The 27,655-nt window shown below is 37.8% G+C and overlaps 1 protein-coding gene across 3 annotated transcripts in view; it reads right to left on the reverse strand.

Annotated features, from left to right (window-relative positions):
• The window catches only part of GRXCR1 (glutaredoxin and cysteine rich domain containing 1), a 349,214-nt gene that overhangs the window by 221,492 nt on the left and 100,067 nt on the right, over nucleotides 1-27,655 (reverse strand). The window contains exon 5 of one of the 3 annotated variants that reach the window (XR_009533588.1): nucleotides 21,570-21,723. The exons of 1 other annotated variant lie outside the window; for it this stretch is intronic. The gene's annotated coding sequence lies outside the window, so the exon portion shown is untranslated. Of the gene's footprint in view, nucleotides 1-20,855; nucleotides 21,724-27,655 lie in introns of those variants that run through there. One more of the 3 variants, XR_009533591.1, reaches the window with a different exon arrangement.

Raw genomic sequence — 27,655 nt, forward strand, 5'->3', positions numbered from 1 at the left:
TTTCTGTAACATGGTCCCCTATTCTTTGTAAGTATTAGATTTCCTCTCCGTTCAGAACCCAGACTCTTTGGTTCTCATGTGCATTCTCCCCATCAGTGATCACATCCAACCCCATTGCTCTTCATATCTCCAGCCAAAATCTCTCCCCTTGACTTCCCTTGAAGTCTTCCAAGCACCTAGATTTACCACGCCTAAAATGAACTCCTGCCATTTACATACACACCCCAAATATTCTCCTCCTCGAGTCACTGCAGTTCCATAAGCTACACATCCATCTACTTGCTTGTTCAAAAGAATGTCATTCATGAACTTCTCATCCCTTATCTAATCCATTATCCTTTCCTATGAATTGTCCCTCTTAAATACTGGTCCTCAATCAGGGAGATTTTGCCCTCCAAGGGATGTTTGGCAAAGGGATACCTGCTTTGTCTGTAGACATTTTTGGTTTTCACAATGGGGGTGGAGGGAGGGTGGGGATCAGAGAGTGCTCCTGGCAGATGAATAGGCCAGGGATACTGCTAAATATCCTACAATGAACAAGAAGCTCCAACAAAGAATCACGTAGCTCAAAATGTCAATAGGGTTAAGGTTTAAAACTCTGCCCTTAATTATGTCATGAATGTGTCCAATTCTCTCAGTCTCTATTGCCAGTACCTTGGTCCAATGCATGACCCTCTCTGGCTTTCTTCCTTCCATGATCTCCCAAGTAGTTTCCCACCTCCTTCACTCTGGGCCCCTACCCGCTCAATCTTTTCTCGGAAAAGATTACTTTTCAGACTAATCTTTATAAAATATAAATCTGAACCTGTCAGAACCCTACCACCACCATAACACCCTTCAGTGGTTTCTCCGCTGCACCTAGAATAACAGCCCAACTTCTAATCAAGTCCTGGGTCCTTGCCCACCTTTCCAACTTCACCAAGCACATCACTCTCCCATCACTCAATCTGCCTAAAGCAAACCATGCTTCTTTCTCTTCCTTAACACACCAGGCCCTCTGCTTCCTCAGGACCTTTGCCTACACTTTTCTTCCTCCCACTCTTTGCCTGTCCAAGCCCTATTCAACGTTCTCATGCTCATGTAAACATCACTTCACATTAAGCCTCTCCTTTAAAGCTCCATGATTCTCTGATGGCACTCCTTTCCATTCATGATGCTTGGAACAACTTATATTTTTTTGCATTTTTTAAAACGTTTTATCTTATATTGGAGTATAGCCGATTAACAATATTATGATAGTTTCAGGTGCACAGCAATGTGACTCAGCCATACATATACATGTATCCGTTCTCCCCCAAACTCCCCTCCTATCCAGGCTGCTATAATTATATTTTTGTGTGTTTATTATTTAGTGTCTGTCTCCCTGTATAGACTATAAGTGCTTTAAGGTCAGGGAACAAAAGAATGAGAGGAACTGTAAAAACTCTGGGATCCTGGGATATGTGGTCTGAGCAGTTTAGACACAAGGATAGAGGGATTAAAGCAATCTTCATTTTTTTCCTTCACACTTCTGTTTAGGTCTCATGCTATTTTCAGTGAGTTCGTAAGCTTTATCATGGGAGAACAGCACATCTCCCAGTGACTTCTGACAGTGGAGGTTCATATGGAATGTATCTAACCTCACCCACATCTTTCCATCTCTAATTGAAGTATCCTCAACTCCTCTCTCCTACCACAGTGATGGGCATCTTTAAAGCAGTACCATGATGGCTTGTACAAACACTCAAAAACTTTCTCCCCCTCCTCATTCTCAGCTTGTCCCATATTTCATTGAGAACGAAGAAACGACCACAATGAAATTCCATTCGTTTTCCAACAAATCTACCTGCTACCTGCATCTCTACCTACCCTGCCTTCTCTATTGTTACAGTGAACAAACTCTTCCTGCCAATGGCAAGGCCAGCTCTTCTGAATCCCATTCCTGATTGCCTTCTCAAAGACCCTGGTAACCATGACCTCTTTCTGCTGGATCATTCTCAAACATGCTCTGCTATTCCCTTCCTTTAAAAGGAAAACACACACGCGTGCACGCGCAAGCACACACAAGAAACCCTCACCTAAATGTATGTTCCATTTGCAGCAAACTCATGAGATTTCTCTATAGTTGCTAACACCTTTTTCTCACCTTTCATTCTCTCCTCCACTTACTATTATCAAAGTCAATAACATTCTCCATCTTACCAAACCCAATGGACTTCTGGGTCATCACTTGGATGAATTCTCAGGAGTATTTGGCATAGTTGCCTATTCTCTTATTCTTAAAGCACTTTCCTCTCTTAGGGTCTGGATCATAACATTCTTCTTGTTCTCTTTTACCTCACTGGATGCTCCTTCTCAGTTTATTCTGCAAGATCCTCTTTTTCTGCTCAACTTTTAAATATTGGAGTCCCCAAGGGAGGGTTTGGTACCCAGGCTGTCCTCTCCAGCCTATCTTCAGTCTCTCCATAGGTTATATCATTTATTCAGATGGCTTTAAATACCACATATATGCTCTCAACTCCGTGGAGTCCAGACTTGTATATCCAACTGCTTTCTTGACAACACCATCAGAATGTTTAATTTGTATCTCAGAAAAAAACTCTTTTACAGATGAAGAAAATAAACTTACAGTTACGGGGGGCGGGATAAACTGGAAGATTGGGACTGACATATACACACTATTATATATAAAATAGATAACTAATAAGGACCTATTGTATAGCACAAGGAACTCTACTCAATACTCTGTAATGACTTATATGGGAAAAAAATCTGAAAAAGAGTGGATATATGTATATGTATAACTGATTCACTTTGCTGTACACCCAAAATTAACACAACACTGTAAATCAACTATACCCCAATAGAAATTTTTTTTAAAAACCCAAAACTCGGGCTCTCTCCATCCCAAATGTGTTCTTCCTCCAATCTTCCCAACTCAGTAAATTGTTCCACCATTCACCTAACGGCTCATTCCAAAACCTAGAAGCTATCTTTTATTCCTTTCTTTCACTCATGTCCCATATCCAATCCAACAGCAGCCCTGTCAAACTACCCCTTCAAAATCTACCCCAAATGTGTCCATTTTTTACCATCTTCATTGCTGCCACCTTAGTCCAAGCCAGTATTATCTCCCATCTGGACCATAAAATAATTTCCTCTCCACAATCCATTCTGTACCATTCTGTACATAGCAGAGTTCTGTTTGTTTTTTTACTTGAATTTGATCCTGCCATTTTCCTGAAAATAAGTGAAAGTGTTGGTGTAATGGTGAGCAGTGGTCACATTCTGAATACATTTTAAAGGCATAGATGGCAGGACTGCTATTGGATGGGAAGTGCTTCCCATTACCCTTAGAATAATATCCAAGCTCTTGGTCAGGGTTCAAAATCCCTGAATGAACTTGCTTCTATCCAGCTCTTCAATCTTATTCCATACTGCTCTCTCCCTCCATCACCCAGTTCAGTCCACACTGACCCTAGTTCTCTTCAGGAAAATGCAAGCCTTTGAGCCTCTGTATTTGCTCTTCTTTCCACTTGGGAAGCTCTGTCTCCAAATCTTTGCATACCACTCTGGCGTTGGCTCAGATGTCATTTTGCATAAGCCTTTCCTTTGCCACCCAAGCAGAAGTAGGTCCCCAGTCAGTGACATCTCACACTGTTAGTATGTTTATAGAACTTATTTTTGCTTCATACTTTGTTAATTTTTGTCTCCTTGTTAATAATGGGGGAAGAACTTGACTTAACTTGTTCCCCGCAGTATCTTCCTTGAGTGTAGAAAAGTGCCTGACACCAAGAAGATGCTCAATAAACATGTGTTGTGCTATTAAATTAGTAAGTTTAAGAGAATATTTTAATGTCATCTTTGTTGAGGATCCACGTTAGCTGTTCTTCTTGTCATCTGCTGAGGGTATTCACTGGTGTGAATAAGTCATTTAATGATTGAATTTCACATTTAACAATTGCAGGCAGAAGTGATGTCCATTTGTAGCTGAGACTTTGTTAAACTTAATCTCAACTGCCTCAGATGGACAGATTCCCCTGTGCAGTGATGAACAGAACCATAAAGCACCCAAAATAGGAAATGGAGTCCTTGATGTCAAAAGTAATGGTGATTATATGAGAGATAAAACTCTAATATCTATACTTGAGAGAGATTAGGCCGATGTGAAATGCAACCGCATTATACTACTTGCTTTGCACTTCCATACATACCCCAACACAAGGTCTAAGACCCTCTGTGAAATAATGTATTGTTTTCATTTGATAACTGCTAGCAGCTATGATGACCAATATTTTACATATACCCTTCAGGTCTAAACCAAATATAACAGAATGAAAGAAATTCAGAAGGATGTTTTAATTTAATTTAGTGACTGATTAGAGTCTACTTATATAACTAATATAATTAATGGTAGCTTCGTGGCTACATTTCAGCTGAGTGAAGAATTTAGTAAGCTCTTCTCTAGGATTGGCAATAAATTTAAAATGTCAGCTTTTCTTTTGCTGAAATGCGTTGAGGGAGCCATGAACAATCCAAAGTACTTTGTGTTCTCTGTCAAGTGAAAGGACAAGTATGTACTGCTTCCTGTAGCACAATTTCTCAAATGCCAATGTGAAAAATATCCTTTTTTTAAAATTTCATTTGAAGTTAGTTAATAACAAGGCCCCCAGTCAAAGTCCAGCAGAGAAATCACCTGAGACTGTGTCCTTTGTCACAGCATTGAGAATGTGCCAAAGATGAAAAGTTCTTCTCTGAGTCTCAATGCTCCCTGGACATGTCAGGACTACTAAGTCAAATCAGCACATTACCAAAGTGAAAGTACAATCATGGTGTCCTAGTCCAGAACAGATGGCAAAGAGCATGGGCTATTGGGTTCCTCTACACAGTCTGAGAGCAATATAGAAGTATGGGTCACAGGAACTAATGCACAAACAAAATGCATAGGCTTATGAAACCCTGGGGACAGAACGCTTTTTTCTTACTGGGTGGGTGTGAGAGGTAGAAAACTGCAGTCTGGGGCTAATGAGAGCCAAAACCACTCATAAGAGAAGAAACACTTCCAGGCCAGTTCTCACATCTCTCTACATTAGTCTGGGATGATCAAAGCCTGGCCTTCCACTATAGAAATCAGCAACATGAGTTCCAGTCGCCCTGGTGAAAGCATTGCAAAATCTCTGCTGGGCGAAGAGTAGATGAAAATATGTGAGCTACCTGGACGAATTGGAAAATCTACTCCTCCAACCCCTCTTCCCTCAAACTCCTAGACTGCTAGCTTCCAACCTAAAAAGATACCATGTTTTTCCAAAGCTAGTTCTTCTCTTTGTTGTTTTTTTAATAATTTTTATTGTATTTATTTTATTTTTTAAGAATATATATATACATTTTGTGTGTGTGTGTGTGTGTGTGTGTGTGTGTGTGTGTGTGTGGTACGTGGGCCTCTCACTGTTGTGGCCTCTCCCGTTGCGGAGCACAGGCTCCAGACGCGCAGGCTCAGCAGCCATGGCTCACGGGCCTAGCCGCTCGGCGGCACGTGGGATCTTCCTGGACCGGGGCACGAACCCGTGTCCCCTGCATCGGCAGGCGGACTCTCAACCACTGCACCACCAGGGAAGCCCTTAGATCTAATATTTTTATTGAAATATATTTGACATACAAGATTGTGTAAATTTAAGGTGTACAGCACAATAATTTGACACATTTATATATTGTAATGTGATTGCCATTGTAGCAATAATTAGCTACACTATAACATGACACTTCTATAACATGACATTATCATTTCCTTTTAGTGGCTGGAATAACTAAGATCTAGTCTCTTAGTAAGTTTGATGATTATAATACAACACTGTTGGTTATATTCACTGTACTGTGCATTAGATCTCTAGAGTTACTACTCATAGGTCCGTACCCTGTTTAAGGGTTGTTTTTGTTGTTCAAACATCTGTCCTAACCCTCCCTCCCCATCTCCTGGTAACCACCATTTTACTTATCTCATTTAGCATAATGTCTCTATTAATTTAAAGGTGAAACTCTGAGTTGCTTGGTGAAGTGATAGCAAATGGGAGTGATACCAGCAGTAGTTTTTCATACCTGGAGATCACATCCTCCCTTCTCCTTAAACTCACCAAGATGATCATGGATCAGGGCCTAGTCTTTGACCCTTCCCCATACACATTACAAAACGCAAAGTTAGTAGAAGGAAAGAAATCATAAAGATCAGAGCAGAAATAAATGAAATAGAGACTAAGAAAACAATAGGAAAGATCAATGAAATTAAAGCCTGGTTCTTTGAAAAGATAAAATTGATAAATCTTTAGCTAGACTCATCAAGAAAAAAGGGAGAGGGCCCAAATCAATAAAATCAGAAATGAAAAAGGAGAAGTTACAACTGACACCACAGAAATACAAGGAACATAAGAGACTACTACGAGCAACTATATGCCAATAAAATGGATAACCTAGAAGAAATGGACAAATTCTTAGAAAGGTACAATCTCCCAAGACTGAACCAGGAAGTAATAGAAAATATGAACATACCAATTACCAGGACTGAAATTGAACAATTTAAAAACTCTCAACCAGCAAAAGGCCAGGATCAGATGACTTCACAGGTGAATTCTACCAAACATTTAGAGAAGGGTTAACACCTATCCCTCTGAAACTATTCCAAAAAATTGCAGAGGAAGGGACACTTCCAAACTCATTCTATGACGGCACCATCACCCTGATACCAAAACCAGACAGACATATCACACAAAAAAAGAAAATTACAGGCCAATATCACTGATGAACATAGATGCAAAAATCTTCAACAAAATGCTAACAAACTGACTCCACCAATACATTAAAAGGATCATACACCATGATCAAGTAGGATTTATCCCAGGAATGCAAGGATTTTTCAATATACGCAAATCAATCAGTGTAATATACCACATTAACAAACTGAAGAATAAAAACCATAATTATCATCTCAATAGATGCAAAAAAAGCTTTTGATAAAATTCAACATCCATTTATGGTAAAAACTCTTCAGAAAGTAGGCACAGAGGAAACACACCTCAACATAATAAAGGCCATATATGACAAACCCACAGCTAACGTCATATTCAATAGTTATTATTGTCTTTTTGAAAAAGAGGGGCGAAAAAACCCTCTCAAACCAGGAGGGTAAGTAAGCACTCTATTTAAATGTGCTTGCTTTGGATACCAAGGGGGGAAAAGGGGGGTGGGATGAATTGGGAGATCGGGAGTAACATATATACACTACTATGTATAAAGCAGATTATTAATGAGAACCTATTGTATAGCACAGGGAACTCTACTCAATGCTCTATAGTGACCTAAATGGGAAGAAAATCCAAAAAAGAGGGGATATATGTATACATATAGCTGATTCACTTTGCTATACAGCAGAAACTAACACAACATTGTAAAGCAACTATACTCCTATAAAAATTAATTAAAAAAAAAAAAGAAAAAGTCCAAAGGTGCCCAACTCATTTGGGGGTTAGTATCATTTTGCTATCAAAAACAGATAGTACAGAAGAAAAGAAAATTAGAAGCTCATTTAACTGATCGCAAAAAAAAATTTATATTATAAGCATTTACATAGGTTTTATTATGTCAGGAACTTGCCTAAGTCCTGAACATATGTAATTCAAAGACAACTCTTTGACTATTATCTCCATGTTACTGATAAGGAATTTAGGCATAGAAGGGTCATATGGCTTCCCCAAGGTCATACCGCCAGCTAATTGAATCCAACAGTTCATTTGAAAAAAAAAAAAACCCAAAATTGACATCATGCTCAAATGAGGTTAATCCCAGAAGCGCAAAATTAGTTACACTCCATGAAACTCATCAATGCCATTTATCTTATTAGTAGAGTGGAAAAAATTATATCATTATTTAAATGAGGCAAAAAGATTTTAATAAAGTTCAGGACCTATTTATCTTTTTCAAAAATCTTAGCAAACTAAGACTAGAAGAGAACTCCCTCTCACTGGTAAACCTTATATACCAAAATCTTATAGCAAACACTACAGTTAGTGGAAAAACACAGATAGCATACCCTCCAAATTATAGAACCATACCCAATAAATGACAACTGATTGATACAGTACTAGAAGTCCTACCAATACTAAAAGGAAAGAAAAATAATTAAGAAAAAGAGAAAAATGATCACTATTTGCACTAGATGTTACCATCTCCGAATAAAACCACAGAATTATCACCAAATGAAGCAATTAGAAATAAGAAAGTTCAGAAATTTACCTGAATATAACAACTTAGAAAATCAATAGCACTAACTTACCCCAGCAATAACCAACTAGAAAACATAACAATAGCAAAAAAAAAAAAAAAGAAAAGGAAAAAAGCTATAAAGTATCTAGTAATGAATTTAACCAAGAACACACAACATGAACACATAAGAACACATGGTATGGAGAAAACATAAAAACCCTAATAAAGGGCATACTAGTTGATTTACAAAATTAAATAGACATTTTACTCTCTTAGATAAGATGACTTAACATTACAAAGATATTCACTATTCCTAATTATTCTATAAATTCAATGTAATACCAATCACATTTCCAGTTGGATTTTTAAAGAATTAAATAAATTAATTTTATTATTTAATAGGAAGCCAAACTGTAAAAAGATGAAAAAAAGAAGGGCAAGCTGCCAGATATAAATACATACTTTTAACTGATAATAATAAAAAAAAAAGATATTGTCATAAGAACAATCATATGGACCAAAAAAACACAATAGAAAGCTCAGGGATAAACCATGTAGAGGGGACACTTTTATATAAGATAAGGATAGCATCACAAATTCATGGGGAAACAATGAATTATTTAGTAAAATGGTTGGCAAAAAGTGAATTCCAGCTTAACCCTACATACCAAAGGAAACTACGAAGGAGTAAATATCTAAAGATGAAGAATAAAACTAGAAAGCTGATAGATTAAAATGTGGAATAGCTATAGATCTGAGGTGAAGGAAGGATTGTTTAAACAAAACTTTGAAAGCACAAACCAAGAAAAAGGAGTAATTAAGTTGTTTACATCAAAGTGAAGAATTTCTGGTCCACAAAAGATACTATGGATAAAGTTAATATATAGTTGACAGAATGGAAGAAGATATTTGCAAAGTGTAAAACCAACCAGGGATTAATGTTTAGAATATACAAGAAACACCTACAAATGTATAGTGAAAGACAACAACCCAAATAGAAAAATGAGTCGGAAATATGAATATCCAATATAGAAGAAACTCAAGATGCTGACAAACAGATGACAAATCAAAACAACTGGCAATTACAGAAATACAAGTTAAGTTATTGTAGGCTGGCAAAAATTGGAAAGCTGAACAATGCTAACTATTGGCAGAGATGTTGTTAAATATGAACCTTTGTCCACTGCTGGTGAAAATACAGACCAGTGCAAACTTCCTGGAGAGCAACTGGGCACTAGTCAAAATAAATGCATGTCCCATATGACCCAGAAATACTGTACCTGGGTGTATGTCCAAAAGACATTCTCACCAAGTCCCTGAAGACACGGACAGAGTTGTTCATGGCAACCCTAGAAATGATGCCAGAGTTTCCCACAGGCCGTGTGACCAACAGAGAAGGCAGCTGGGCTTGAGCTATCTTGGCAGGACCCCACTCAAGAACTCAGTTCACCTGTGACAGAATCCCACCAATAAGAGGCTAAAAGATGGCTTCTTTTGGCCAGAGTCAAGGGGGAGTGCAAGGAGAAGGGCTAGACTGGAGCTCACAGTGCAGTGTCATCCTCCAAAGCCTCCCCCCAAACCTATATGTGTGTCCCATGAGGAGTCAGTGTTTGGTCACCCACCATGGAAAGGACATTGATTGTAAATTACTGTTAGTCAGAAAAGCAGCAAAAGAAGGACATCACTGCTGACCAATTAAGGTAGCTACCTCCTCTCCCTCTTCCTCCTCCTCCTTTAATGAAATGGAGAAACTGAACTTTAAGAAGAGTTTGGAGAGGAGGTATCTCAGAGCTACATCATACCCACCATCCTTGAAGCAACCAGAGCCAAGATAAAGTCCCCCTTAGGGAGGGGAGAAAATGAGGCAGTTGAAAGAGAGTCTTTATAATGCTTTTCAGCTTTACAGTGTCCTTTCTCTACAGACCCTACGGTCTGAACATTGTTTCTCACTGCCCCCCCAAAATTAATATGTTGAAATCCGAACACCACAGGCAATGGTATTAAGAGGTGGGGTCTTTGGGAGGTGATTAGGTCATGAGGGCAGAGTCCTCATAAATAGGTCACAAGAGCAGAGCCCTCATAAATAAGCTTAGTGCCTTTAGAAAAGAGTCCCCAGAGAGCTTGCTTGTCCCTTCCATCACGTGAGGTTACAAGAAGTCTGGCTTTCACCCAACCATGTGGCTACCCTGATCCCAGACTTCCAGCCTCCAGAATTATCAGGAAAAAATTTCTGTTGTTTATAAGCTACCACCTAATCTGTAGTGTTTTGTTATAGCAGCCCAAACAGACTAAGACAGACTCCAAAGGAAAAGGGAAGTCAGGGCCAAAATATAGCTGAAGCTGCCTCAACAAGGTGTTAGAAATAGGAATTAGTTTAATTTTTCTTTATTTATATCCTATATAATTACAAAAATCATTTAAGCAGAACCGAAACTATTTAACGTTGTTCTGCTGCCCAACATTTCAAATGACACCCCCTCATCCTGCAACCGGAGAATCAGCATCATTGTATAGAGGGTACACTCAGGCCAACAACCTGAGTTGGCCCGTCCAATAACGTGTTCAATCATAGTGGCTCCCAAAAGATGGGAATGAAAGTGTTTTATCAGACCACAGCACACAAGTTTGCCTCCTATCATGGCTGGACCTCGGCCCTCTAAAAGGACTAGGATGAAGAGGAGAATGACAAGCAAGACTGTAAGTTCCTCAAATGTCTTCCACTTGCAGGTCCTAGAGGACACAATTATTGATCTCAGGGCTTGAAATGGATATTGATGGTTTTTTAATGCTAGAGAAAATAAGGGAGTTAAAATAAGGAAAAAAATCTTGTAAAAAGTATAAGCCATTAAATAATGGAAAATGTTCATTTTCATCATCTACACCTGTGTGCTCAAAGACAAAATGAGTTGCAACCAAAAAGAGTCAGTCTTATTTCTTCAGAATAGGCTTCACGTTTCACAAAAGCCATGAGTTACTGTTTTCAAGTCTCAAAAAATCCCTTTAACAACTAGACTGCAACAAAATTGGGCAGGTGTTTTCGAACCCTAATTAGTTCTTGGTTATATATACCCAGCTATGGGTTGTCAAACTGCTTGATTTGTGACCGGATATCAAAATATCACTTTCTATTACCTTGATTGTGTGCCAGCTGTTCCAGCTTTAGATGCCCTTGGGAGTTGGTTATTAATGTGGTTGTTATTACTGAATGCAAAAGAATATCCTAATATCTTTAAATATTAAGTTTTGCCCTGAAATAAGATAAGCATATGCAAGTATGATGATTTGGGGCTGAGAAATTAAACAAAGTAATAGAGAAGTAAAGGAAAGATGTCCCTGATACAGTCAATTGTTAATGAACCCATGGATGGCATAGTTGCTTCTCCTATGAACAAGTAAGATTTCACAACATAACAATAAATATCAGGTCAGTTCACTGCTTTTGCTTTCATTAGAATCCCCACATCATGAAGGAAAATTTTCTTGTTAATGCTAAAGTTCTCAAAAGCAGGACTGGGTATAAAATCTCTTCCACTTCTTAGTATTACTAATGAAGTTGGTTGTCATTTTATTTATTATACTCATTCAGTTTTATATTAGAAAGAGAAAGTGACGTTCAAGAGATTAATTGAGTTCAGAGCAAAAGATATCTTACATCTGATGTTTTTGAAGGTCTAAATAGAAATAAAAATGTCTGTCAAACCATGCTTCTGAATTTTTATAAGACTATAATTATACACATATTTAATAACCCCATTAGGCAGGATGTGTCAGAAAACATTGAAGACTTAGATTATTATGATTAGCATAATAATTAGGTCGTTCATCAGGAAAAACTATGAATAATTCATTTTAATTAAGTAACTGATATAATAGCAAATCAACCATCAGTGCCAGAGCCTAGTAAGTCACCAGTAAAACTAACTTCTGGGTACAAGATGATAAATTAAAAATTTGTCCCATCACTAAAAAAATCACCAAAAATTTTTCCTGGACTTTGCATGTTCTCCAGTTAGTAGGTATTCTCCAGGTATGTGAAACACTTTGCTGCTGCATAATTTGAAAACTAGAAAGAAGTATTAGATATTAAAGATATGAGAGGAAAATGTGCCTCTCTTCCAGATAATAAATGTTACCATTGTGTTGCTTTCCTTCTGGCTATGCCAGGTGACTAACCTTTGGAATTAAGTGTAGAAATACATATTATACAGGGAAGAAACAGTCCACGGAGAAAACAGGTGGCTGAAACCAACTATTCCAGTCCATAAATGCTGGTATAAATTATTCTGAAAAATAACAAAAGATTCTGTCTCCACATCCAGTTTATAAAGCCTGTTAAGAACCTGGGATTCAGAACAATCTATTATTAAATATTCTGCTTCTTCTTCTGGTTTACCCAGAAGGAAAACAGCCCAAGAGTTATAATCATTTTTCGGATGAGAGATAAAGATCAATTTAAAGATTTTAATAAATGATCAATATTAAGATGCAGGGATACATAACACATGAAGGCCTATCTAACTTATGAAAGTTTTAATTTTAATTTTAGGATGCAATATCCTTTAAATCAAAGTGTGTTTCAATTTTTTTTCTTATAATCTAGAAGATTATAGATCGTCAAGTAGACTTCAGAATTTGGAAAGACCAAATAAAGCCTTATTTTAGTGTAAGAGTAACTAAAAGCCTTAGGGAATATGATGAAGTTCATTGGAACATGGGAACTTGGGGACTGTTTTCTGTGCTGAGCAGAGGACAGGTCAGATGAATAAGCACTTTGCTCCAGTACAAACTGCCTGACCCATCCCCTAATTAACCCTCTGGCCATAGCCCTGACCTCAGAAATGCCACTGCTGTAATACTGAATGGGGTTTAGAGTGGCAATGACCACTGACAAGCAATCCACTAGTTTGCACATCAGCCAAGAAACACTACAGTTGGACATCTGCATCTCACCAATCTTCAAGACCGTCAGACCACAAACCTGGGAGCCATCTTTGACTCCTTCCTCTCAACTTCCTGTCCAACTGGCCTGCCTGTACTATGTATTCAATCTACAAACATCTTTCCATGCTCTCCACAGTCACGGCTGTCATTGGCACTACTTTCATTCATGCACTAATCATCTCTTAGTTGTTGTAATAAAATAGTCTCCTGTTGGCTTTTGTGCCCTCCCATGTGCCCCGCTCCAACACAAGTCTGATCATAGCAATCTATTACTTAAAGTATTTCAATTATTCCTAATTTCTTTGCTTACATTTGGTGACTACTAACTTTTCCAGCACCTGCCTTACCAACCCTATAGTTGACTCAATTCTTGCAGAGCTTAGAACATGTCATGCTCTCATCTCTGAATCTATACGCATATATCCTGGGTTCAGCCAAATTGAAGATTTCTCCCCTGTAGCTACTACTTCAAGGCTAGATAGCATTTGATTGTAATTCATACTTAAACAGAAGTCCCGAGATACTATGGTACCAGGGCTGGTCTTGTTTACCCCATCTCCTAATTTCCTGTTATCTACAGTGCTAGCTATTCACAACAATGAATTTTGTTCCTCTGGATAAAGGTAAGGGAGATTCACCCACCCAGATCAGCCCAGAACCCAAGCTAGTATAAGATGAGATGACTTAGCACTAAAAGCAGACCAGATAGGGATTTTCTGAAATCAGCAGCTAGGCCTCCCTAAAAATAACTGGACCATTGCCCTAAAGGAAATGCCCAATACTTTCTATTACTTCACTCAGGAACAAAAATTAAGATCCCATAGTGACTTTCATTTCTTACATTTTTATAACTCCTTGGGGCAATTAGGGACATATTTTTCCCTAGCCTATTACTCATAAATACACATAAAAGAGGAAGCTAGCATAATTTTCCCCAAGAAAAGGAATTTTTAACAAATGACCTCAAATACTGAATAACTCACTTTCTGCACTAGAGTGACTTAAGTGGTCAATTTCCCAGAAGGAACCCACTGCCCTAGCTTGTGCAAAAGGAAGCATCAATATTAAGAACTCATGTTAATTTGTGTGTGTGTGATAAAAATATTATTAATCAGAAAGAGTTTTATGCATTAAAGATAACTATAGTGTTTACAGATGAAATTATATAGGCCTGGGGTTTGCTTTAAAATAATGCAATGGGGGAGGGGGTAAACATAAACAAAATAAGATTGGCCATGAGCTTGATTTTTTTTTTTTTTTTTTTTTTTCTTTTTGCGGTATGCGGGCCTCTCACTGTTGTGGCCTCTCCCGTTGCGGAGCACAGGCTCCGGATGCGCAGGCCCAGCGGCCATGGCTCACGGGCCCAGCCGCTCCGCGGCATATGGGATCCTCCCAGACCGGGGCACGAACCCGTATCCCCTGCATCGGCAGGCGGACTCTCAACCACTGCGCCACCAGGGAGGCCCGAGCTTGATTATTTTTAAGCTAAGTGATTAATACATGACAGTTAATTATACTAGTCTCTTCTTCTGTATAAGTTTTTAAAAATTATAACAAAAATCTTTTTAAAAAAAGAATTTTTATAGCCAGTTGATCCTACTTGTTCCTATAAAAGGAGAAAATGATTACAAGGAGTGCCAAGAGTGGTTCAGGGCTCCTTTGGGAGATTTTTCTGAGTGTTTCCTTTAACATGACTCTACTCTCTCTACTTGAAATCATCACCTCTCCCCCACTGCCCCAACCACCTTCCCTAACTCCTTTTTATTCCTCAAGGCTTAGTTTAGGCATGACCCTCTTGGAAAGCCTGATCTTATGTTTTCCTCCTTCCCAAGTCAGGGTAAAGTGTCCCTAATACATGCTTTCATAGCATCCCATGTTTCTTTTATTGGGGATCTTATTATACTAAACTGTACCTATTTGCTTACTTGTCTGTCTCCTCCACCAGAATCTACAACAGAATCCAAACTTTTTGAAGATAGGAAACATCTAATTTATCTTAGGAAAGGAGCTTAAAACACACACGATTTGCTTTATTTTTATGCCATTTTTCTCCCACTGTTCTCTGGATTTAATTGCTTGCCTGATGATCTTTCTTACTTTGAGAATCTCTCATCATGTGGAGAGACCAGGAATGAAAAATTTTATTTCGAATCCAGCAAGTCCTTAATCTTTTATGTTTCCTCTAAATTATGCTTGAAAAATGAACTGTTTCCTTTTTTTAAATCATCTCCCTCTATTTGTATTTTATGAAAGGCAATGAGATGAAGGAAGTTGGCATTGTCAAAGTTCTGCCTGGAAATCTTAGCTAGATCATGGGGTTCATCAGTTATATTTTCTATTTTCCATATTACTGCAGGGTACAGTGCTAATAAACTTTCTTCTATTATATGACAAAATGTCTCTTTTCTTACAACTTCCAATAACATTTTCTCTCTCCTTTAATCTCTCACCAACAGGTTATTTGAGGCCCTTTTAGCTACTGCTAACATGGTCCTCATGGCTCTTAAGATTTTATTAACATCTCCCCAAGTTTACCCACCATCAAGTCCACATGTTTCACTGTTTTTTATGGCAGTGTCCCATTTCCAAATACCCAAATGTGTTCTTGTTATCTATCATTTCCTAACAACTCACCCTAAAACAGTGGACCTTCTTTGATGAGAGCTGATGAAAGTTAAATCACATCCTCAGTTCACAGCATATCATCATCATTTGTCCTAGTGAGGCTTTCTCTTATTTATATTACTAATTTATTTACTTATTTATTTTTATCCCCCTCTTAGTACTCTACCTGTGCTCCCAGGCAACTATTACAATGTGCTTATACTAACACAATGAGCTGGATCATCAATCAGGCTCACAAAACCTATGTCTTACCAAGCACCAAGCTTTACTAATGTTTAGTCAAGTTTACACAAAGGAGCCGCATCATATCAGGACATATCTTCCTAAATCCCTTTTTCACATTAGGATGCATTTTGGGTTCAGAGCAAGAAGCACAATGGGCAATACAAAATGGCACAAGGAAGCCCTTTACTTCTGTGCTTCTCTCAACCTTTATACTTTCTGGTTATGTAGTAAGAAGGTCTATGTGATTAACTTCCATTATCCAGCCCAGCTATGGCTCATAAAGCCACAAACTGAAGACTAATTTTTTTTTTTTTTTTTGCGGTATGTGGGCCTCTCACTGTTGTGGCCTCGCCCGTTGTGGAGCACAGGCTCTGGACGCGCAGGCTCAGCGGCCATGGTTCATGGACCCAGCTGCTCCGCGGCATGTGGGATCTTCCCGGACTGGGGCACGACCCATGTCCCCTGCATCGGCAGGCGGACTCTCAACCACTGCACCACCAGGGAAGCCCCTGAAGACTAACTTATAATAAATAATCCAGACAGACAAGGTACATCTTGCTATAAAAATTCCTTAGATAAGAAATCAGAACATGGCACCTCCTGGAAGATTTTCAGTTACCTTCCGATTAGTAAATTCCATCAATTTGCTAACAAAGGGGTCTGGCTAAGGTCAGAACTGCCTCAGGCAAGGAGTGAGGAACCAAGTTTTAGACCTGTTTATTAATCCTTTACTGGTGTTTACAGTTTACCTCTTATTTTGATGCATTTTCGCAGCATGTGTATTGTTTTGTGAGCATGTATGTATATACGTTTGTATTCAATATTTATTAGTGTTGCATATTTACATCAAAATTCTGTTTCTTACTGGTTTCTTTTAGTCCTGTGTCTTAGGATCCATCCACATTGCTATGTGAACACCTAATCCATTGCTTCTAAATGCTGCATACTATTCCATTTAGTTTATCCCCTCTCCTAAGGATGGACAGCCAGCTTGTCTCACTTCCTTAGTGCAGAAATAATGCTGCAGTCAATATTCTTAGATATGAGAACTTCATTAGGATATTTAATCCAGAGCATTACTCTTGGGCCATACGGAACAAATATACTTAGTTTATTAAATACCACCACCTCCAAAATAAATACACTCAGACTATACTCCCACCAGGGCATGAAGATCCCTATATCCCCACATTCCTGCCAACATATGCCATTATCCAACTGACTAGGGGTAATAATTACAACAGAGATGACGCATTTTGTTTGGGATCCTCTAATTACCAGTTATGATGAGTATTTTGACATACACTGTTACCTTGACCATACTTGTTACCTTTTGGAATTTCCTCTTCTCTAAATTGTGTATTCATACCCCTTATGCATCTTCCAAATTGTAGTTAAAATGGCACATTCCCAACTCATTTCCTCTCAACTGGATTCAAACTATCCATGGACACTCGAATATGACACAAAAGGGAAGTGTAATGAAGGGGCAGTCAGAGTGGCAAGAGCTAGTGGTCCTCACTAATTGCAATAAAAATAACTTACTCTTGCAAATTTCACTAAAACATACAATACTGTGAATATTTTGGGAGGCCCCTCCCAAAGCAAGTAAGGAGCCGTGAAGCCTAAGCTTTGTTTGCTTCACAATAAATCCACCTGGGGTCCTATGTATACATGGGTCCAATCTGAGCCCTCTATTTGGTTCTACTGATTTATTGGTCTGTCCTTGCACCACACTAGGGCAACACTAGGTTTATAACTATGTCTTTGTTTGCTTGAATTTTATCAATAAGCATGTATTAATTTATTTTATGATTTTTAAAATATCACTGAAAATTTCTTAGAATCCCAGATAACATTTCCATATTTTATTTTTTTTTTTTTTTTTTTTTTTTTTTTTTTTTTTTTTTTTTTTTTTGCTGTACGCGGGCCTCTCACTGCTGTGGCCTCTCCCGTTGCGGAGCACAGGCTCCGGACACACAGGCCCCGCGGCCATGGCTCGCGGGCCCAGCCGCTCCGCGGCATGTGGGATCCTCCGGGATCGGGGCACGAACCCGCGTCCCCCGCACCGGCAGGCGGACTCCCAACCACTGCGCCACCAGGGAGGCCCCATATTTTATTTTTTATTCAAATTTTATCTACCCCCATCACCCACCACCTACCCCCTCACTGCGTAACGGAATCCTCTGACCAACAGGAGTTCTCACCTTTAGAATATGTCACTCATCTCCATGTTCCTAGGGATATTATTCCCTGTAGTTTTCATTATTTTTTATCAGTGGTAGTACCTAGCTAATAAGACACTGCTCAGAAAAACTCAGTCTATCCCCTTTCAGATTAATGAATTAACTCATGCATCCATTTATTCAGTAAATAGTTCTTAAGTGCCTACAATATGTTTAAATGTTATGAATTCAACAACAAAAAGCATACGTTAACCCTCATGGAGTTTAATTCTTACCATAAATCATTTCCTTTACCAAGAAGAAAATAGAGAGTATATGGGGGATACATAAGTACTTTCTTCCTTCCTCTTACAATGTATTCAATAAAGTTATTAATAATAATATGCCTCTTTCTGACATCCACGACTGTAAATTTCTAGACACTGCAATGCATCAGCGGTGGTTTCTGTGAAAACAAAGACTTTGTTCCCTTTTCCATAGGTCAGCTCACCGCTCTATACCACTACAGTTGTGTATATCAAAGTCATGCAAAATGTTGAGTGTTCTTTTTAATGCCCCCAATAAATGCAGTGCTGACTTAGATACTATCTTATTGGACTACAGTTCTTCCCCACTGTTCATGCCTGTTTCCCTCACGACACTGGGAAGAGACATAATTTCATAAGCCATTCTCCTACTGAGGAAGATCAGCGTACCCTAAGGAAAAAAGAGCATACTTTCACAGTAAGGTTGAAAATGAGTGCATTTTTCTTTTGAACCAGTGGTGGTGGCGGTGGGAGTGGTTGTTTTCCTAATGTAGAATTCATGACATCACTTATTTAGAGATAAATTCAAGCATGTCAAGTCTGGCAGATTCTTTCCAGAGACTAGCTTATCTCTCTAGCCTCATTGTCTGCCTCTCCTGCACTGTAATTTGCACTTGGCAAAGTTCCCAAAATAGAACATGCTGTTTCATACATCAGCATTTTTAGTTTCACTGTGACTTCTACCTGGAATGTGTTTCCAGCAATTATTTCTTCACCTGCCTCCACCCCTCATGCAAAACACAGTCCCAGGAGAAGTGTCTCTTGTCCAATCACATAATGCTCCTCTCTCCTGAGACCCGCATACCCTGAGTATCCCAGTATCATAACACTTAAATTAGTCCTTCAAAATGATCTATTTACATGCCTGTCCAGCCTACCAGCCTACAAGTTTCTCAAGAGCACAGGACTGTGTCATTCTCCCCTTTATAGACCCAGCTACTACCCCAGTCCTTGACATACAGCATGCAGTCAACAAATACTGAACAGAGCCCAACTCAACTAAAATATCAGTAACTTTTTGGAACAGCACTTTGAGCTTATGCAATCATAATTACCCCCAGAATGAACCCTGTGGGTAAACAAAATAGCTAGCTTCCAACATAAGAAACTTGAAGAGCAGGGAAGGCAAATAATCACTGGTGAACTTTGGTTAAATTCCCTCCTTATCCTTTAATTAAAAATTTTTGAATGCCAATTAGTATACTGAGCATGGAGCACATTAGTAACTATTAACCCACTCCTTGATAATACAATATTATAATGCATGGCTTAGCAAAGAGATTTTTAACTTGGCTCTTTGAGTTGGGGTGGGAATCATTTTGTGTTTTTGTTTTTGTTTTTGTTTTTTTGCGGTACGCGGGCCTCTCACTGTTGCAGCCTCTCCCATTGCGGAGCACAAGCTCCGGATGCGCAGGCTCAGCGGCCATGGCTCACAGGCCGAGCCACTCTGCAGCATGTGGGATCTTCCCAGACCGGGGCACGAACCCGTGTCCCCTGCATTGGCAGGCGGACTCTCAACCACTGCGCCACCAGGGAAGCCCTGTGCTTATTTTTTTAAGTTGTGATTTTTTTTTTCCAAATAAAGCATGAGCATAAAAATCGATAAATGAAACAGATAAAAGTGAGTGAGCTAGTTGAGGATGGATGGAGTGATGAGGGAAACTGAGACAGAGCCTTAGGATCCCTACTGCTCCTTGGAGCTCACGGTGACAACCATGTGTAGGCAGCAAGCAGTCTTTGAGTGAAGCACAAAAGAACTAAGATTGCTGTGCACTGCATCTCTTCCTTCATCCCTCCTCACTGCATGATCACTTATTTTAATTCTTTTTTTTTCTTTTTTTGAGTTGGACAAGTAGATTCTGAAACTACCAACTTCATCTGTATTCAGAAGGATCAAGTTTCCATCGCTTCTAGGATTCTGGGGTGACTCGAGAATGTTAAAGAGATGGAAAGAAAAAAAATGGCAGTGGAGGGTGTTCTATCAGTGATATATAATTACCTGCCTCACATGCTTTATTATGCTTTATTATCTTTATCATTATTTAACATATATTGTATGAAAAGTGCTACAGAGCAGCATTGCTCAATTTTTAATGTGCATAGGAAGCACCTAGGATCTTGTTAAAACAAAGGTTCCGACTCAGTAAGTCAGGAGCAAAATAGGAGATTCTAACAAGCTCCCAGGTGATGCCAATTCTGCTGGTCCACAGATTGCTCTTTGAGAGGCACTAAAGGATGCAAAAAATGGATGAGAAGTAGTCTCTAATTCTCATGGAGTTCACAGTCTCATAGGAGGTACAGACCGTAACTGTAAGAACTCAAATAAGATGCAGCAAAGGGTGAGTACTGAAAAGGATGCTGAACACCAGGCAGCCTTGAGGTTTTAGCAGAACACATGTTTTAGCAGATTCTCAGAATCTCATGTCAAGTGCTTTAAGAAAGTAACATAAAAGAAATGAGGACCCAGTCGGTAGGTCCCAAAAGAAATTAAATATGTTCTCCCTTTTCTGATCCCTTTCTTGCTAGTTTTCTTAGTGAAGTGGGAGAATGCTGACTTTGTTTACTACCAACATACTTCTGCTTTCTTGTAGCAGAGAGAGCAGTAAAGGAAGATGGACCCCAGACAATGCTAGCTTCCTCATGGTTTCCAAAAACAGTCTCCTAGACTAAATAAATATTTATCCCAGCAGAGATGTCACCTTGTAGAGACAAAAACTGAGCCTGTTATCAAACAGACTAGCCCACTCTTAAGTGTAGGTGTCCAGGTGTCAAGCTGAAAGGAAGACAAATGCAGCTTTTCCTCCCACATGCAGCCAAGAACTGCTTTGGAAAATTCTGTGGTGTGTGACACGTTGCTTTTCTGTACTGTCACATTTTAACAGGTTAACAGTATCAAAGCTGAACTTTCAAAACTCAAGTTTTACAGGCTTGGGTATCTTTGCAATGAAAACAAGATCACAGGGTTGAACTGCAATGTGGATCCCATCCTGTGAGTGTGTATCAGGGTTTCACTCTCAGAACATCGACTTCTAGGAAACACACAGTAGCCCCGACCAACCTGCAGCCAAGCAGCGAACAAACAATCCTCTTGCTAAGGAGTCTGCTCCGAATTTCATCGAGATCTGACTATTTCTCAGAAAGAACATTCTGTCTCAGTGTTGTTCACTCGTCTTTTGTCCCAAACCGATGATAGTGTGGTAATGGGCTGCACTCTGTAGAACGAAACACACGCAGTTTGGAAGAACATCAGGCTTTAGGCTTTAGTCAGTGTCCCTAAGTTCAGGATTCTCATCCATAAAACAAGGATAATAAAATCTACTAGTTACCTAACAGCATATTGTGAGAATTTAAGGAAGTAAATGTATGTGAAAGAACTGTAGAAACTACAAAATAATGTAATAGCATCATAGCTCATAAGCAATTGTCTTAATAAGTAGTAAAATAGTTGATTTCCATTATAAAAGTTGAAGGCCCAGATCCTTCTTTCCACTAGACTGGAACTGCAAGGAGGAAAAAATTTAGCCAAATACTCTTTCCTGGGACGTCTACCCTTGAAGAATAGGTGCAAGGCTCTAAAAAATGGTGAGGTCCCATTCATTTAGAAGCAGCATTCTGATCTGACTGTTCCTGTCTTGAGAAATTTCCTTTAGTTCTTGTTTCCTTGCTCCACCTGAAACCATCGATTTCTTCCTATTTCAAGATGTGGTTCTCCAGTCTTTCAGTTTGCCAGTAAATTTCCTTTTTTTGCCTAAGCTGACCAACGTTTGTTTCTTTGCAATCAAAAAAAACTTAGCTAACTGATACACCAAGCCAGGATCTCAACCCAGGGCAGCCCAAAATCCAAAGCCCATGTACTAAACCAATAAATTATAGTGTCTCTTAAAAAGTCATATTAAGTATTAAAATGTACAGTGCTTCTCTTATCCAACCTGCAGCTGTATTAATCTATGATCCACCCATTAGTTCATATGGTAACTTCTGCCTTCTAAAAACAAATGTGAAAACTATTTCTTATGTGATAATTCAGAAATTATCTTAAGTGCCATGGATTTAAGGGGAATCATTGAGTCATTTGAGAAATTGAACTGTAGAGCTGATAGGAACCTATGAGATCATTTTCACCTAACTTTGTATAAATAGAAGTATCATAATAATTTAATGAAAACAGCATCTGGCAGACTTTAACATTCTTCTTTCAATTGGTATAGAAGCAACTACCCCACTGCTTAGATGCAATGTATTACAGACAAGTCTCACAAAGTACAAACTGTAAACACAGACTACAAAGACAAAATTTATCTTTCTCAGCTTTGTTTCAAATTTAAGAAATATCCAGGCTCTGCTAAGTAAGCAAGCCTATTATTCCAGTGGACCCTTGAGTAGTCTAAGCAATCATCCTGGACATCAAACAGCAGGAAGTTTTTGGAAAGAAAAAAGGAAAAAAGGTTCAGCCACAGTTTAATTTCCTCTCTAATTCCAAAGGAATATATTCACTGAGCTCCTTGGGAAAGGAACTTTCTTCCACTCTCTCAACACTTTTCTGTTTGTACTAGATGAAAAAGAGACACAACAAATTGACATGGGCCCTTAGATTCACAATTTTCTGAAGAAGGGCTTGCAGGAATGGGCATGTGCTGCATGTGAGAGGAGTGGAGGGAACCAGAGCAATGGGTTCCTGCATGTGTCTGGACCTGTTACCACTCACCCCAACGTATGGCCAGTTTTCCATGAAAGAGAAAAAACGCATGTCGACTGAAAAAAATGCACAACCCCAAAGTTGAGAATCATGTTTTATTCGGTGGACTTGCTGAGGACCTAAGACTGGAAGACAGCCTCTCAGCTTGCTCTGAGGGACTGCTCATAAGAAGTATGAGAGGAGCCAGGATATATATAGGAGTTTTTGCAACAAAAACCAGGTAGTCAGAACATCAGAAGGTTACTGCTAAAGAAAACCAGACATCTCAAGGTAATGAATTTAGCGCTTTTCTATATATAGGAAGATGCAAGAGTCTGGCCTCATTGAAATCAATCCTTTGGTATATCTGGCCTTGATATCAAAGGCAAGTATCCTGTTTTTCTCAATCCTGAATCCCCTCAAGGTGCATAGTCGTGGGCGGCTACAGTGGCTGATGGCTTGATGACTACAATATCCTTTGTTTACTGGTATGGCAGGTGACATTTCCACATGCAAAACAAATAAATCACATTGGACTGTATATTTAGGATAAATGATATTTTCAAAATTCCCTGCAACATGCAAAAAGCACTCACATTTATTAAAAATCATTCTCCCCACTCCAGGGTTGAAATATTCTTTCATTTAGCAGGTACTTTTTTTTTTAGCACTTTGAGGAACTATGTTCAGCAGGTATTGAGCTCAAATCAATACCTCACTTACTGTGAAGTTCCAAGCTGGAGGATCATCATATAAAACACAATATGGTCCTTCTAGTAATGCTGATAAACCAATCTTGTTGAATGTGCACAAGTGGAAACCACAGAGCACTGAATTTCATCAACTGTAAGGTGCTATCAGCCTGCAGGTTTTATAAATTTAAGTTTTAGCAAAGTAAATAAAGACAAATTGATCACATAATTAATTTGATGACTAATTTTTGTTGAATATATGACTGTTCGGAATCATATAAATATTATAAATGACATGGTCTAATGTAATGAATTCTGTCCAATTAGAAGTTTTAAAAAACCATATCCTAAAAAATTAGAAGAATGAAAAATACTGGCATAGAATCTCCTCGGAAATCTCAAGTGGAATTATCTGATGGATCTGGAACACCATTAGAGAAATTTCTATTCACTTCTTTGAAGAACTTTAGAGAGAAGTTTAGATGTCTTGGTATAATGGAACAGGAGCCTTCTATGAAAACACTGAAAGAAGAAATATCAATAACGACATGGCCCAAGAATATCACCTTTACCCTGAGTTGCTACTTTTAATATTTTCATTTACAATTTATTTCAAAAGTTGGTCTAATATTTTTTACTGCATGAACAAACTTTCATCAAAACGGCCTTTCTACGGAATACATTTCTCTTCAGTTTGCAAAGACGATATTCTATTCTTAAGCAAGCAATTCTGGTTTTATATTTGTAGTACCATTAAATAGAACCAGAGAGGTAACTTTTTTTGTACGTTTTTGTTGTAAATCTTACTACTTCAAACTTTTTTTGTGGCTGCCAAAGGGAAAAATATAAGAAACAAAAATCAATGTTTGTATTTAAACTTGGAAGTATGATGAGAAGATACGGTGTGTGTATGTGTGCGTGTGTTGTTCTTTTGTTTTGCCTACTTTCTAGAATGTAAGCTTATGATACATATACTTACAGATAGCTCCTTCTCCTCCTATTACAGAGATTAACAATCCCTTTCTCTCAATAAACACAGAAGCTATCATTTATTGAATAGTTATTATGTGCTTAGTGCCATACTAAGCTCTTTAGACTCATACAAGAACTCTATGACAAAGTCATATTAAAACGGTGAAAACCTTTACAATATTCATTTAAGAAGTATTTATTGAGCAACTACTGTGAGACATTATTCTGGGCTTTGATGATATAAGAGTAAACAAAAAAATACAAAGCCACTGTTCTCAAAAAAGTAACAAAAATAGAGAGAAAAAGCATCCACAGATGAAAGAGTATCTTTAAAGTAAGACAATTTGATTGAAAACAAATCAGCAGTTACAATGGAAGACAGAAAATTCTGAGAAAATGTATTCAAAAAATACATTTGAGAATCAATCTAGAAATGTATGTCCAACAAAATTATCATCTGATAATGAGGGCAAAACATGTAAATCATTAGATGAAAACAAACTATTTCTTCTATTAATAGATTCTAAACAAAAGCACTTAAAATATACTTCTAGAAGAGGACAAATTAGCCATAAAGGGAGGTCAGAAAAGCATACAAGAAGGGTGAACAAAGCAGATTCCACAAAATACCAATAACAATGGTGCTGGTCATATTATTTTGTGTATGGATATGAGTTACCCACCTTAAAAATAATATCTACAAACATACATCAATATTTCATTATTATTATATTATATATTATATATATAATGTATATATTATTATGAGGAAATTTTCCTCTCAAAAATTAACCTGAAAAAAAAATTAACCTGAATGTAGAACCATTTATATGAAGAAAAAATAAAGTTCCATTTTCTTTTAAGCATAATTATGAATAATGGCTTCTTCTAGGCTCTGCTGTTTTAATCTATTGCGATTTTTATTACCTTTTTTAATGCTCAAATTGTCACAAATTAGCCAGTGGAAACTCTTTTTAAGCTAGCTTCTGAGTCCTGTCAACACCATATCAGAACATTTCAAAGCACACTTGCCTGTTGGAAACAAAAATTTCTAGCCTAATCTTGAAAACTCTCTTCCCCAAGGCATAGAATTAGCTCCTCCTAGAAGCATTGATATTTTTAGTTGAGTTTTACCATTTCTCTATGATATCCCTACTTGAAATTTTAACTCCTCACAAAACTGTAATTAAACCCCCTTACTTTTATAATGTGATGAACTAAATAATCTTTACCATTTTTATTAAAATTCATATAATCACTTGATTTTTTAAACTGTCAATAAAAACTGTCTAAAAGACAGTGCTAACATTTTGAGTGATTTGCAATATTTTTATTCTGCTATGATTTTATGTACTCAAACCCCATTTCAGCCCAATATTTCTAAGTATTTCCAGGAAGTTTCATAACTTCTCTAATTTTTATAGAGCAGTGTATTTCTAAAGTTGTCACTGTCTTTAGTAAGTTGTAATTACTTTTCTTTTAATTATGAGACAAAAATTTTAAATCAACTACTTAACAAATGCCAAGATATGTACTTTATCCATCTATACACGAGACAAAAAAATGAAAATCTTAGGTTGTTCATTATTTTAATTAAAATAAGAAAAGCATTATATCTGTAAACAATAAGGCAAATTAAAATTGGGAAAAATTTCAGTTTTCACTTGGAGAGAAACTGAGATTCTGATGCATGCTGAAAGACATAATTCATCATGGAAGTTCAATATCTAAGCCCTCACAGAAAAAGCATCTTCAGATCTCTTTGATGATACTTATGTGGGCAAATCGTACCCTCTGGTGCAAGACTGATTGAAACTGACACTTTCAACTTCATGCTCAAATTGGAAAAAGGTCCCCTAAGGGTAGAGGAGCAATACTCAATTAAAGATGTCTGATTGTTAGAGAAAATGATACTGATTACCTTGCCTCTGAACCTCAAATTAATTGTGCAAGATAATTCTCTACAATTTAAGACTGCCTCTTTTATGTGATTTATTAGAACTACCTTGAACCTCCTGGCCACTTAACATATGGCTTTTCAAAAGTAATTGAGAATATTCCATTGTATCTAGATGGGTGGGATGGGGGAAGGTGGGAAGGAGGTCCAAGAGGGAGGGGATATAGGTATACATATAGCTGATTCACTTTACTGTACAGCAGAAATTAACACAACATTGTAAAGCAATTTTACTCCAATAAAAAAAAACTGTAAAAAAAAAGTAATTGAGAAATGTGTTTCTTTTTCTAGCTGGAATTTATTTAAAAGTTTTGGACAATAACTTGAGATATATCATCTAGACACATTAATATTTATAATCTAGGTTTAGCTTTGCCAAAACAAAGCTGCAATTAGAATCCAAGTTTCCACCAAATCATTCAGATTTTTACAGTTTAAAAACCCAAAGTAATTTTTGCTGAATCTGAAATGATAAATAATTTGTCCAAAACCATTGCCTTAAGGTCATATAGCAAGTACAATGGGAAAGCAAAGCAAAGAGATTGAATCTATATTAAAAGGTAGGCTTTCCTAAGGTTGTTTCTATGCTAGTATCATCAGTCAATACATAAGTAAATATTTTGATAGAGTACAAAATGTGATTTTTTTTTCCTGAGACAAAACAGAAATACCAAATAGGTTGTGTTGCATGCACCAATTCCAATTATCTGATACTGAGTAACTCCAGGACTGTGTTGAGGATTCTGAGAAAGAATCTGTGGCTCAGAGTCCAATATTAGCCGGGAGTGGAAGACTGGGTACATATTTTTGGCCATCCTGACTCCAAAAGAACTGAAAAGAATTCCTTA

This window comes from Mesoplodon densirostris, chromosome 1, assembly GCF_025265405.1.
Source record: "Mesoplodon densirostris isolate mMesDen1 chromosome 1, mMesDen1 primary haplotype, whole genome shotgun sequence".
Taxonomy (NCBI): domain Eukaryota; kingdom Metazoa; phylum Chordata; class Mammalia; order Artiodactyla; family Ziphiidae; genus Mesoplodon; species Mesoplodon densirostris.